Source organism: Lotus japonicus, chromosome 3, assembly GCF_012489685.1.
Source record: "Lotus japonicus ecotype B-129 chromosome 3, LjGifu_v1.2".
NCBI lineage: Eukaryota > Viridiplantae > Streptophyta > Magnoliopsida > Fabales > Fabaceae > Lotus > Lotus japonicus.
In genome coordinates this window covers 43387510-43402605 of record NC_080043.1, presented here as the reverse complement: position 1 = coordinate 43402605, position 15096 = coordinate 43387510, and the positions used below count along the sequence as shown (strand labels likewise).

Below are 15096 nucleotides of genomic sequence, written 5' to 3'. Positions count from 1 at the left end.
AGACTTATTATCACAGAAGAGTCTCATGGGAGCTTCATACTTTATTTTCAAATCATCTAGTATGATCTTCATCCACAACAATTCACAAACTCCTTGAGCCATGGCTCTGAACTCTGCCTCTGCGCTTGATCTGGCAACTACATTCTGCTTCTTGCTCCTCCATGTAACTAAATTTCCACCCAAGAACATACAATATCCAGTAGTGGATCTCCTGTCAACAATTGACCCTGCATAATCTGCATCAGTATAAACCTCCATAGACAATTGCTCACTCTTCTTGAACAACAGACCCCTCCCTGGACTGGCCTTCAGATACTGCAAGATTCTATCCACAGCCTGTAAGTGTCTCTCCTGTGGGTCATGCATAAATTGACTGACAACACTAACAGGATAAGCTATGTCAGGTCTAGTGTGAGATAGATAAATTAAAGCCCCCACAAGTCTCTGATATTGAGCCTTATTAACCCTAAGGTCCTCCTCACTGCTTCCAATCTTGTGGTTTTGCTCTATCGGCACTCCCATGGGCTTACAACCCAATTTTCCAGTCTCTTTGAGAAGATCAAGGACATACTTTCTTTGAGATATGAAAATCCCTTGCTTCAAGTATGCCACCTCCATACCTAGGAAATATTTCAGCTTTCCAAGGTCCTTCATTTCAAATTGGGCTGCCAACTCTTTCCTCAGATTCTGCTTCTCAAGTTCATCATTACCTGCAATGATCATATCGTCTACATAGACTGACAAAAGAGTGAGTTTACCATTTCGAGTATGTTTGATAAAGAGGGTATGATCACCTTGGCTTTGTTTATAACCCAGAGACACCATAGCATTAGTGAATCTCCCAAACCAAGCTCGGGGTGACTGTTTGAGCCCATATAAAGCCTTCTTCAGTTTGCACACCCTATTTCTTCCTGAAGTAGGGTCATACCCTGGTGGAATCTCCATATACACCTCTTCCTCAAAATCTCCATGCAAGAAAGCATTTTTAACATCAAACTGTTGCAACTCCCAATCAAAGTGAGCTGCTAAGGAAAGAATGATCCTTACGGTGTTCATTTTTGCTACCGGAGCAAATGTCTCATCATAATCAATTCCATAGGTCTGGGTGTATCCCTTTGCAACTAGCCTCGCCTTATACCTGTCAAGTGTGCCATCAGATCGGTACTTCACGGTATATATCCACTTGCAACCTACTGTCCTCTTGTCATTTGGCTTCTCAACAATCTCCCAAGTGCCATTTTTGTCCAGTGCATGCATCTCTTCATTCATGGCTTGAATCCAGTTCTTATCTTTTAAAGCTTCTTGTACTGATGTAGGGACTCTAATAGAGTTAATAGCTGAAATAAAACTTTGATGCTGCACAGAAAGATTTTGAGTAGACACAAATTGGGATATAGGGTACTTGGCACAAGATCATTTTCCTTTTCGTAAGGCAATAGGTACTACATCAAGGTTATGCTCATAGGAATTACTAGGCTCAGGGTTCGGAACACTTACCTCAGGATCAGATGGTTGGTCTTGTTGTTGGATCAGGACGGGTTTTACTTTCCGCTGGTACTTTATCCTGAACCTGTCAACATTATTTTGATCCGGTACTAGTTCAGGACCATTGTCATCATTCTGATCTGGTACTAACTCAGGACCATTGTCATCATTCTGATTTGGTACTTGTTCAGGACCATTGTCATCATCATCACTGTCCTCAGTGATAGGAATGGAGGAAGGCATCAAGGGCTCCTGTAGAAGAGGAATAACAGACAATTCTGGAGACTCAGCTTCCTGAGTATTCCCCCCTGAAGCTGAGGATTGGGATAAAAAGACTCTGATTCTTGAAAAGTAACATCCATGGATATATAGACACGACGACTAGGAGGATGATAACACTTGTATCCCTTTTTATCTGAGGCATATCCTATAAAGATGCACTTAATAGCCCGAGGATCTAACTTATCCCGATGATGACCATGAACATGTACAAAGGCGGAACAGCCAAATACACGACTTTGAAACCCTGACTTAATGGGCACTGACAGAAAGAAGCTAGTCATAACCTGCACAGGACTAACATTAGATAAAACCCTAGAAGGTAACCTATTAATTAAATAAGCAGCCGTCAAGAATGTTTCCCCCCAATAAAACTTAGGAACATTCATTTGAAAGAGTAAAGCTCGAGTGATTTCAAGAAGATGACGATTTTTCCTTTCAGCAACCCCATTTTGTTGTGGGCTGTCAACACAAGTCAACTCATGAACAACACCATTTTTTGTAAGAAATTCAGAAAAATTCTTGTTAACATACTTTTTCCCATTGTCTGACCTTAACCTCTTAATAGGTTTCCCAAACTGTGTTCTAATCATGTGGAAAAAGTTAACAAATAATTGAAACACCTCAGACTTATCTTTCATAAGAAAAACCCATGTAATCCGAGTACAATCATCAATAAAAGTAACAAACCATTTTGCACCAGAAACATTAGAAATGGACGAAGGTCCCCACACATCAGAGTGAACAAGATCAAAAGGTTGAACACATTTATTATTACTAGGAAGAAAAGTTGAACGATGATGCTTAGAAAACTGACAAACATCACAATGAAAAGATTCGACTGACACTTTTGAAAATAAATGGGGAAACATAGTCCTAAGAATACTAAAAGGGGGATGCCCAAGACGCTTGTGTCGCAACCATATTTGAGAAGTATTCCAGGACTTTGAACTCGTCTGATGACACTTGCTTTCCTCGTGCTGCAGACAGTATAACCCGTCCTGTTCCTTAGCAATCCCAATTATCTGTCCCGTGGCAAGATCCTGAAAAACACCATGAGAGTGGAAAAAGGTTACTGCACAGTTCAAGTCTCGAGTGAGTTTATGGATGGACAAAAGATTGTTAGAAAGCTTTGGGACATGAAGCACACGCTTTAAGGGAAGAGATGGACTAAGGTGAATGTTACCACATCCCGTAATCTGGTTTTGGGATCCATTAGCAACAGTGATATAATGTTTTCCAGGGTAAGTGGAATAAGAAGATAAATGTGAGGGGTGAGGTGTCATATGATCTGTAGCACCAGAGTCAATAATCCAGTCATTTTCAGTACTCAAAGCATTAAGAGATAAGAAGGTAGAACTCTTACCAGTCATTGTGAGAGAACAAGAACCAGAGGGCTTACTCAATGAGTCCATAAAAGCTCTCAGGCGCTCCAATTCTGCTTTGCTAAGGCTAGGGACATCTTCTACTGGTGGTACAGGTGGGACTTCACCATCATTCTCCATGTAAGAAGCTGTGTGATTTTCACGCCTTTGCGGAGCACCTTTGGACTTGCTCATATGTGCAAGGACGTTTTCCCTTCCATAAAGTTTGAAGCAGTACTCTTTGGTGTGACCAAACCTCTTACAGTAAGTGCAACGATCATCACGGTTGAAGCGATCATCACCGTTAAAGCGATCATCACGGTTGGGGCGATCATCACGGTTAGGGCGTCCGAAAGAGGTGGATCCTTTTATGGGACCCTTTCTAGAGGCTAAGGCTGCACCATCAACTGATTTGTCTTCCACCATCACTGTCCTCCGAGTTTCTTCACCACGAACTATAGAGAACACCTTTGAGAGAGAGGGGAGTTGCTCTTTACCCAAAATTTGGACCTGAATCGAATCAAATTCAGAGTTAAGCCCAGAGAGAAACTTAAAGATTCGCGCTTTTTCAATAAACTTATTCAATGTTGTGGAGTCAGAATCACACTTCATCTTCAGATTTGATACTGATCTAATTCAATCCAGAGACCATTCAAGGTCCCATAGTAATCTGTCACAGAGAGAGTTCCTTGCTTAGAATTGAAAACTTTATTTTCCAATTCATAACAAGCTGAGATCTTGTTTCTTAGAGTATGCTTGTGCCAGATTATTCCAAATCTCTTTGGCAGTAGGGAAAAACATATAATTCCGGCTAATTTCCGGAATCATGGAGTACCAAAACCAGGTCATAATAAAAGAATTCTCTTCACGCCATGTGTCATATTGTGGATCAGTTTCAGCAGGGGCTGTTTCTTCAATATAAATCATTTTCTTGCAACTTATGAGAGTGTGACGGACGAGCTCGGACCATTGGAGGTAGTTGTGCCCATCCAAGCGAAAGGAACCTTGTAATACCGGGAGATCTTTGTGGGTCAAAGGTGGAAGAGAGACCCCTTTCACTCCAGAAGTGAGTTTCTCCTTAGGTATGGGAATCTCGTCTCCAAACATACTGAGAGATGTTACTGTAGAAGGGAAACAAGAGGAAAATAACAGAAACAGAGAAGATTGCACTCTCCTTGAATGGAAGAACCAAAGGCTTCTTAAGAAAAAACACCAACAAAGTGAGGAAACGACCCTCGGAAATAGGACCAGAAGGCACGGGGAACCCTCTCTGTGCAATCGCAGTCAGGAACAGAGGTTGGCAGGCCGGTGATGAAGAGCATATGTGTGAGACCCAAGTTTTTAAGCTTAGAATAAATTAATTAAATTCATATTCACGATTAGGTTTCGATGTATCATGAAGGGAACCTGAACAAGTGTTTATCGAATGGAATGAACTTATGAAGGAGAAAGTTCAGGAAAAGGCTAAGAATAGTATTAAAGTCGATATAAGTTATAGCGTGACTCTTATTCGCTTACGCCTAGGGCAAGAGCGTTAGTAAACGATTAATTTACCCTCAAATCACTATAGGAACTAATTCCAAAAATCTTCAGAGGAATGTTAGAATTTCTCTTAATCCTTTCTATGACAAGCGTTTCGATACGAAACCCTGAGACATACGAACGTCCGATTCCAATTCTCGGAGGTTTGCCGAAACCAAATCCCTGATAGCTCAAGAAACCTAAAATAAACGGTCGATGAAGACTTTTTCTATTCGGAGCTTCAAACGAAGATTCCACACGCGTACACTGATTTCTTTCGATGTTTCTAACCTTTCTTCAGAAGGAAGTTTTCTCATCCGACATCAATTGCAAAAAGTAGTTTTGCGGTATATTTTGAAGCATACTACGTTCAAGCCATTTTCTCACTTAAATGAACCCGATGCAAGTATCGTCCTTTCTTGGATTGATACTTAGCTTAATTGCATAATATGACAACGTCATATTTGTTCTAATTGTCTAACAATTATTCTTTAGCTTAATTCTTACACATTTTCTTGTCCATGGATCATTTTATTTTGCTCAAAGTGATTCAAATTTATATTTCATTATTTCACAGAGTTCCACATAATTTTTGATATAGTAATATATCATCCTTATATTTTTCTCTTAACTTTGTGAGCTAAATCATTCAGTGTCCAAATCAATTTGTACCGATTAATAAATATCTTATCATTTTTCCATGCATATCCCTCCTCCACGTCCCACAAGTCAAGGTGCCACCAATCAGATTCCCTCCCTCTCATTCTCGTCCACTCTCTTTCTCACTTGTGACTTTTCCTTCTTTTCTTCATAATATCTTTCTCTCTTCTTCTTCTTCTGCAGACTTCTCTTTCTCTTCTTCTTTTCTTTTCTTTTATTCCTTGCAACACTTTTTCCTCTTCCTTAGTTACAGCACCATCTTCCTCTTTTTCTCCTTCTAATACACAACATCATTTTTCCTTTCTTTTCATTTCTTTTGGTGCAGCTCACCAATTCTTTCCACTTATTCTTCCTCTCTTTTCTTTCCCCTGAGCAGCAAAAAACGCACATCATGGTCCATTTTCCTCCCTCACGTGATTCCTCTCTTGTGCAGCACCATCATCTTCATCTTCCAATTTTATGGTAAAACTTCTTCTCTTTTCTTTGCTCATCTTTTTAGTCAATTAAATTTACCCTTTTAGTTTCCACACCTAGTATCTTCATTAAAGTTATGACTATGAAAAAGATCTAGTGAACAATGATTTTCATTTCCAAAAAGGTTGAGTTATTATCTTTGTAAAAATTTCAATTAGAGCTTTTCCCAAAGTGCTTTTATAAATGTTATTTCCCATAACTGGATCTATAGATTTCACCGATTAGTTTTCTAAAAAGTTCTTTTTTTGACTTAAGTGATTTTGATGTTTTAGTGATTTTAATTTAAGCTTTGATTAGTTGTTTTTAAATGTTTAAAATAACTTTGGAAGTGATTTGGGGAAAAATGAAAATTTGTACATGGTTATGTAAGGGTGGCCGAGGCTATGGCACATATTTTGGGTGTGGAAAATTAATTCTGAAACGTGTTTTTGTGTAGTGAAAATCATAAGATAAGTTTGAGTACTAAAAATTTATTGTGGGAAAACTTTGGGCTTAAACACAAGAGGTTGAGAAGGTTTGGGTTAAACTTTCATTATAAAAGTACTGGGGTTTATTTAATAAATTTAGTAAAGATTGAGGGCTGAAAAAGAACTTACTTTTATGTGAGGACCTTTTCATGATTATGTGCTTGTCAAGGGACTAGGGTTGAATTACTTAAAAGTTGAGGAGTTGTTTTCTAAAGGGGCCTTTCTTTAAAACTCACAAATATTTTATCTTTGGACTTTAGTCCTTGAAACATAAAGTTTGTGCATTTAGCCTAAGTGAGCTAGAAAGATTGGCTAAGTTTGTTCTGGAACTTTAGATGTGACTTTAGAGGCTAAGGTTTAGTATGTGAACTTGTGAAGGGTACGAAGGACGAAAGCGCCTTGCGACGAAGCTAAAGAATAGAAGGAAGCGAGCCGACGCGGAAAACAAAGATGTGATAGGATTGGAGTTGCAGTTTAGGAAGAAAATTGGCTAAGGTAAGGGTAACTCGGTTTTAGCGCGTCTTTGAGTCTTGCCTGCTTTTATCGCACTGCCTGCGTTTGAGATGAAGATGTTTATATTGATTGGCAGATGATTATGATTATTATGTTGAACTGAGAAAATGTTTTTTGGAGGCTTCGGCCGAGTGAACTTATTGAGACGTGTATCTCCGTTTTCTGAGAGGCTTCGGCCGTTTACTGGTTTCTGTCATTGAACTGAGTTGGTATGCAATTGAATTGAATTATGTTTCTGATAATATGAATAACATGTGATTATATTAATTAGATTATTGGATTTGAGATTGTTGTTTGAGTGACCACTGAGTTGGATGAGATGTTTTGGTTTGCTTGAAGTAGCGATGAGGTGGGTTTGTCCCACGGGATTGTCCCGTCTTTCGAGGCGTTATAAAGTGACATTCAGGCAGAGCTGTCAATACGGGTCAGCCCGACCCATATGGGTCAGCTCGTATGGGATGGGTTGAAAACGGGTTGGGTTGTGTCAACCCGGGGTCCAAACGAGCCAGAAAAATATGAACCCAACCCGACTCGCTACAAGCTCGCGGGTTGGCGGGCTGGCTCGCGGGTTGAGTGAAATAAATATAAAAATTTGAGAAATTGGATTAGAAAATGTTTAAAATGTTATAAAAAAATAATTTCAAAAAAATACTTGTAGAAATTGGTATCAACTCATAAAAAAGAGGTTTATCAACGCAATTATTTTTATCTAACATTTGAAATATAGAAAAAGAATTTAGTTTACAGGATTTAAGAACACAATTATTTTACTGTCACATTTAAAATGAGATAAATAATATAATAACAATAAATAAAACATAAAAAATTGACTCAAATTAAAATAACTGAAAATTTCCATTTTTCTATCTAAAATTAATCCATAAAACTAACATGGAATTAAAGAGAAATAAAATAATTTTTTTAATAAAAAATAACTCTAGCCCGACGGGTTGGCTCGCTTGACCCGCGGGTTGACTTGTCTAACCCGCGGGTTAAACGAGCCGGGTTGCACTAACCCAAGTTCTTTTCGAGCTGGAACTTAACCAACCCAACCCGGCTCATTTAGCCAACCCGTCGAGCTGACCCGCGGGTTGGAACCCATATTGACAGCTCTACATTCAGGGGAGTCCGTTCTCCGTCTGTCCCGTCTTTCATGGGTGTTATTAAGTGGCAGTGGAGTGGATATTTTCACATGACTGTCCCGTCTTTCATGGGCGTTATTAAGTGGCATTCAGGGGAGTCCGTTCTCCGTCTGTCCCGTCTTTCATGGGCGATATTTGGTGATAGTTCAGGGGGGCTCCGTTCCTTGCTCTATCCCGTCTTGCGAGACATTATTGATCGATCCATTTTGGTTGCAGCATATAGTTGCATTATAGGGCAATAATATTTGCTTCTGATGTTTTGGTTGATAATTGGTTTGTTGTTATATTGTTAAGGTTGTTGATATCTGATTTGTTGTTATATTGTTGAGGTTATTGTTATTTGATTTAAATATGTTATTATGTTGCTGATATCTGATTAAATCTATGTTGTTGATATCTGATTTGATTTCATGTTGTTGGATATATGTTGTCATCTATCTTGAACTAAGTTGATAGCTTATGTGCCATGTATGCACTTAAATTTGAATAGCATGATTTTCTCTTTTTATGTGGTAGGTTCATGGAGTTAACCCTTTCTATTTGTTATTTGTTGTTTGGGCGCTTAACGCTATTAGGCGATGAAGAATCTTCGATGAAGGTTGACCTTCGTACGAGTTTGAGATGAAGACTTGAAGAATTATGGAAGACTCAAAGAATAGAGTCGGGTGTAGGGATAAAGCCTTTGGTTAGAGAGCTTACCGTTATTGGTTTAAGCTTGCATAATGATTTTATGAATTTATATTTGAGGTTTCTAGTAGGTTCCGATGCATTGCTTTCCTGCGGTTGGTCGTAGGGAGTATTTCGGATTTATGGTGTCATTGCATAATAGGTTCTTTGTTGAGTTGTTTCTATTGGTTAGGTTTTGTAGGTTGGGTGCTTTCGGGTACTTGCCTTATTTAAGGCTCGATGTAAATTTATTTACAGTTGAGAGTATGCATGACATGTTTTGAAAATACTTTGAGAAGAAAAAATAATACTTGTGTTTATAAATTCTTTTGGAAAACATTGCATATTTACTTTATCAGATTGTTACTGTAACCCCTGAAATTCGGGGCGTTACATTGTGGTATCAGAGCTTTGGTTGAGAAACCAGAGCTTGTTGGGGAATAGGTATTCTGTGTTAGGTTGTTTGAACTTTGTAATTGATCAGCTGGGTGTTGATCGATTGACAGAGTGTTACCATATAGATAATATGATTAATTGTTTATTTTGTCTACTAGTTGTTTCTTGTTGTTATTGTTTTCTTGAACACTAACCCCTTAGCTTTTGACTAGATGGTTAGTACCCCCACAAAAATATTAACTATACTTGTTGTTTGCGTGCTTTGTTCAGTGATCCAGGTAGAGACTATATGTTGTTGAACAGGGAAAGAAGTTTGCATTAGGCACATTCCTTTGACTGTTGTGTGCATTCTAATTAGGACAATGGTATAGGGTTTAGAGCAGTTTCTAAGTCTTAAAACTTGTTTTGGTACAGATATGTTAGTAAGGAAGATAGAAGCTTAGAATGAATCGTAAGGGAGTGTTGTTTGAGTTCCAGGAACTAAGGTTGTACTTCTTCTAGATGAAGTTGTTAGAAATTGAGTAGATTAAGAGATGATCTTAATTTAGATGTGACCACTTGCTGAGATAGACTCATTGACCTTACTAGTGAGTTTTTTCTGAATTTTCTTCCGCAAGATATTGAGCCTGATCAACTTAATATTGAGGGGTTGATATTTGGAATCACAGCTGGCATGGACTATGATAGGAGTATTGATTGGATTTGATCGATGATTAGTCGAGTTTGAGAGATAAGTTTATGATAAGCACTTGATTGTAGAGGAGTGAGATTTAAATCTTTGAAAGTTGACGATTGTCGTATAGTCGATAATTAGTGTCCGCATGATTACTCTAAGTAGAGGTAGACTAAGACAAAAGATTCAATGCTGGAGAGTCTTAAGTATTCTTTCGAAAGTTATAAAACCATAGGCTATGTGATTTCGTGCTAATTGCACTAAGAGACTAGACTTGATGGATTACCTCCTAGTTATACTCTAGAGGTATAAGTGCTGATCAAGCAAAGATTTTGGATTTCTGAGGAACATGTTAAGTTTGACGACTGAGAGTTACTAAGTTGAACTTGAATCTTGGGGATAAGATTAACCTGGTGAGTTGAGAATCACGTACGAGTACGAGAACTTATGGTTGTAGGGGTGACAATAGAAGTTGAATCTTAGAAGATTGAAGATCCGAAGATGAGTTTCGGGTTAAATACATTGAGGTATAATATAAGAGTGATCTTGAAGTAAATGAATTCTAAGATGTGTAGAGTGTTAAGATGGATGATAAGTTGATGATTTGATTTGTGACTAAGAGAAAAGTTGATTGGATGGTTATAATGAGGATAGTTTCAGAAAGAGATGACAATAATGGAATGTTAGATATTAAGATGATGATATGTCTGTTGAGACGCCGTCGGTCAGCATTGGGGCTAGAAGGGTGAAACAATCGAGGAGGAAGCAGAGTGCTTTAGTGAAAGTTATTTGGAACAAAGACACGGACGGTGCTATATGGGAGTTAGAGGCAAAGGTCAGGGAATAATATCCTGAGCTTTTTACTGAACTCTAAGTTTCGAGGACGAAACTTTCTTTTTGGAGGGTAGTAATGTGAGACCCAAGTTTTTAAGCTTAGAATAAATTAATTAAATTCATATTCACGATTAGGTTTCGATGTATCGTGAAGGGAACCTGAACAAGTGTTTATCGAATGGAATGAACTTATGAAGGAGAAAGTTCAGGAAAAGGCTAAGAATAGTATTAAAGTCGATATAAGTTATAGCGTGACTCTTATTCGCTTACGCCTAGGGCAAGAGCGTTAGTAAGCGATTAATTTACCCTCAAATCACTGTAGGAACTAATTCCAAAAATCTTCAGAGGAATGTTAGAATTTCTCTTAATCCTTTCTATGACAAGCGTTTCGATACGAAACCCTGAGACATACGAACGTCCGATTCCAATTCTCGGAGGTTTGCCGAAACCAAATCCCTGATAGCTCAAGAAACCTAAAATAAACGGTCGATGAAGACTTTTTCTTTTCGGAGCTTCAAACGAAGATTCCACACGCGTACACTGATTTCTTTCGATGTTTCTAACATTTCTTCAGAAGGAAGTTTTCTCATCCGACATCAATTGCAAAAAGTAGTTTTGCGGTATATTTTGAAGCATACTGCGTTCAAGCCATTTTCTCACTTAAATGAATCCGATGCAAGTATCGTCCTTTCTTGGATCGATACTTAGCTTAATTGTATAATATGACAACGTCATATTTGTTCTAATTGTCTAACAATTATTCTTTAGCTTAATTCTTACACATTTTCTTATCCATGGATCATTTTATTTTGCTCAAAGTAATTCAAATTTATATTTCATTATTTCACAGAGTTCCACATAATTTTTGATATAGTAATATATCATCCTTATATTTTTCTTTTAACTTTGTGAGCTAAATTATTCAGTGTCCAAATTAATTTGTACCGATTAATAAATATCTTCTCATTTTTCCTTGGATATCCGTCCTCCACGTCCCACCAGTCAAGGTGTCACCAATCAGATTCCCTCCCTCTCATTCTCGTCCACTCTCTTTCTCACTTGTGACTTTTCCTTCTTTTCTTCATAATATCTTTCTCTCTTCTTCTTCTGCAGACTTCTCTTTCTCTTCTTCTTTTCTTTTCTTTTATTCCTTGCAACACTTTTTCCTCTTCCTTAGTTACAGCACCATCTTCCTCTTTTTCTCCTTCTAATACACAACATCATTTTCACTTTCTTTTCATTTCTTTTGCTGCAGCTCACCAATTCTTTCCACTTATTCTTCCTCTCTTTTCTTTCCCCTGAGCAGAAAAAACGCACATCATGGTCCATTTTCCTCCCTCACGTGATTCCTCTCTTGTGCAGCACCATCATCTTCATCTTCCAATTTTATGATAAAACTTCTTCTCTTTTCTTTGCTCATCTTTTTAGTCAACCCTTTTAGTTTTCACACCTAGTATCTTCATTAAAGTTAGGACTATGGAAAAGATATAGTGAACCATGGTTTTCATTTCCAAAAAGGTTGAGTTATTATCTTTGTAAAAATTTTAATTAGAGCTTTTTCCAAAGTGCTTTTATAAATGTTATTTCCAATCACTGGATCTATAGATTTCACCGATTAGTTTTCTAAAAAGTTGTTTTTAAATGTTTAAAATAACTTTGGAAGTGATTTGGGGAAAAAGGAAAATTTGTACATGGTTATGTAAGGGTGGCCGAGGCTATGGCACATATTTTGGGTGTGAAAAATTAATTCTGAAACGTGTTTTTGTGTAGTGAAAATCATAAGATAAGTTTGAGTACTAAAAATTTATTGTGGGAAAACTTTGGGCTGAAACACAAGAGGTTGAGAAGGTTTGGGTTAAACTTTAATTATAAAAGTACTGGGGTTTATTTAATAAATTTAGTAAAGTTTGAGGGCTGAAAAAGAACTTACTTTTATGTGAGGACCTTTTCGTGATTATGTGCTTGTCAAGGGACTAGGGCTGAATTACTTAAAAGTTGAGGAGTTGTTTTCTAAATGGGCATTTAAAGGGGCCTTTCTTTAAAACTCACAAATATTTTATCTTTGGACTTTAGTCCTTGAAACATAAAGTTTGTGCATTTAGCCTAAGTGAGCTAGAAAGATTGGTTAAGTTTGTTCTGGAACTTTAGATGTGACTTTAGAGGCTAAGGTTTAGTATGTGAACTTGTGAAGGGTACGAAGGACGAAAGCGCCTTGCGACGAAGCTAAAGAATAGAAGGAAGCGAGCCGACGCGGAAAACATAGATGTGATAGGATTGGAGTTGCAGTTTAGGAAGAAAATTGGCTAAGGTAAGGGTAACTCGGTTTTAGCGCGTCTTTGAGTCTTGCCTGCTTTTATCGCACTGCCTGCGTTTGAGATGAAGATGTTTATATTGATTGGCAGATGATTATGATTATTATGTTGAACTGAGAAAATGTTTTCTGGAGGCTTCGGCCGAGTGAACTTATTGAGACGTGTATCTCCGTTTTCTGAGAGGCTTCGGCCGTTTACTGGTTTCTGTCATTGAACTGAGTTGGTATGCAATTGAATTGAATTATGTTTGCTGATAATATGAATAACATGTGATTATATTAATTAGATTATTGGATTTGAGATTGTTGTTTGAGTGACCACTGAGTTGGATGAGATGTTTTGGTTTGCTTGAAGTGGCGATGAGGTGGGTTTGTCCCACGGGATTGTCCCGTCTTTCGAGGCGTTATAAAGTGACATTCAGGGGAGTCCGTTCTCCGTCTGTCCCGTCTTTCATGAGCGTTATTAAGTGGCATTCAGGGGAGTCCGTTCTCCGTCTGTCCCGTCTTTCATGGGCGATATTTGGTGATAGTTCAGGGGGGCTCCGTTCCTCGCTCTATCCCGTCTTGCGAGACATTATTGATCGATCCATTTTGGTTGCAACATATAGTTGCATTATAGGACAATAATATTTGCTTCTGATGTTTTGGTTGATAATTGGTTTGTTGTTATATTGTTAAGGTTGTTGATATCTGATTTGTTGTTATATTGTTATTTGATTTAAATATGTTATTATGTTGCTGATATCTGATTAAATATATGTTGTTGATATCTGATTTGATTTCATGTTGTTGGATATATGTTGTCATCTATCTTGAACTAAGTTGATAGCTTATGTGTCATGTATGCACTTAAATTTGAATAGCATGATTTTCTCTTTTTATGTGGTTGTTGCATGGAGTTAACCCTTTCTATTTGTTATTTGTTGTTTGGGCGCTTAACGCTATTAGGCGATGGAGAATCTTCGATGAAGGTTGACCTTCGTACGAGTTTGAGATGAGGACTTGAAGAATTATGGAAGACTCAAAGAATAGAGTCGGGTGTAGGGATAGAGCCTTGGGTTAGAGAGCTTACCGTTATTGGTTTAAGCTTGCATAATGATTTTATGAATTTATATTTGAGGTTTCGAGTAGGTTCCGATGCATTGCTTTCCTGCGGTTGGTCGTAGGGAGTATTTCGGATTTATGGTGTCATTGCATAATAGGTTCTTTGTTGAGTTGTTTCTATTGGTTAGGTTTTGTAGGTTGGGTGCTTTCAGGTACTTGCCTTATTTAAGGCTCGATGTAAATTTATTTACAGTTGAGAGTATGCATGACATGTTTTGAAAATACTTTGAGAAGAAAAAATAATACTTGTGTTTATAAATCCTTTTGGAAAACATTGCATATTTACTTTATCAGATTGTTACTGTAACCCCTGAAATTCGGGGCGTTACAACATGCCTCCAAACAGTATAAGCCAACAATGGCAAAACAGAAAACGTTACCAGATAAAAGGGCCGTAATAAGACTGCTAGGTTTTTTTTTCGCAGAAGCAGAACTCCCAAGATCGGGAGCTCTGATACCAACTTGAAAGTAGGAGAAACTGTATTATTATTTCTTAATCAGAATACAAAGGGTAATTACATTATATAGAAGAAGACTAATCCTAAATAAGGAAATAACTAATTATGTACACAATCTCCTAATAAGAAAATAAATCTCCTAATACTGAATATAATATTCTAATAATAATTCTTATATTAATTCCTTATTTACAACAATACCAGTCCTCAATAGGTCATATACTCCATCGTCATGTACAAACCCTTTTCCATGAATACTCTCTCGAATTCCTGTAGCAGACTTGCTTCAACTTAATAAAATTCGATGGTAGTTTATGTTCTGCCAAAAATTTGGAAACTTGTTAGTTTAAGACCCAGTAACAATACCTGGAATTAGATTTGCTGCATATTAACTCAACTTACATAAAATGACATAGATTATTAAGGCAACTAATATGATTTTTGAGTTTGTAATTTTTATTATTAGTGACTTTAGCCTTTCTTTCCTTTTCACACTTTCGTATAAAAAATGTACATGATAAAGTGTATCGTTGTCAGAAATTTAAAGATATAAAGCTATATCCAAGATGATAATGTACCTTTTTTCCCTTGAAATTTTGACTATATATCATCGTATCATCAATTTTAAGTTACCAGAACATAAGTTTCTGCAACAATATTGAGTTGACTATGATAGAGCACCAGAAATTAACTCATGAAATATGTACTGTTGAACACAAATAACATAGTTACAACAATTTACTTGCTGT

At 37.3% G+C, this 15096-nt stretch overlaps 1 long non-coding RNA gene across 1 annotated transcript; it reads left to right on the top strand.

Moving 5' to 3' along the window:
• The first annotated feature begins 5334 nt into the window (after positions 1-5334).
• Positions 5335-14666, top strand: LOC130742892 (uncharacterized). The gene is made up of 4 exons (XR_009021299.1): positions 5335-5771; positions 6629-6745; positions 8481-12782; positions 13734-14666. It is a non-coding gene; the product is annotated as an uncharacterized LOC130742892 (long non-coding RNA).
• Positions 14667-15096: the final 430 nt, after the last annotated feature.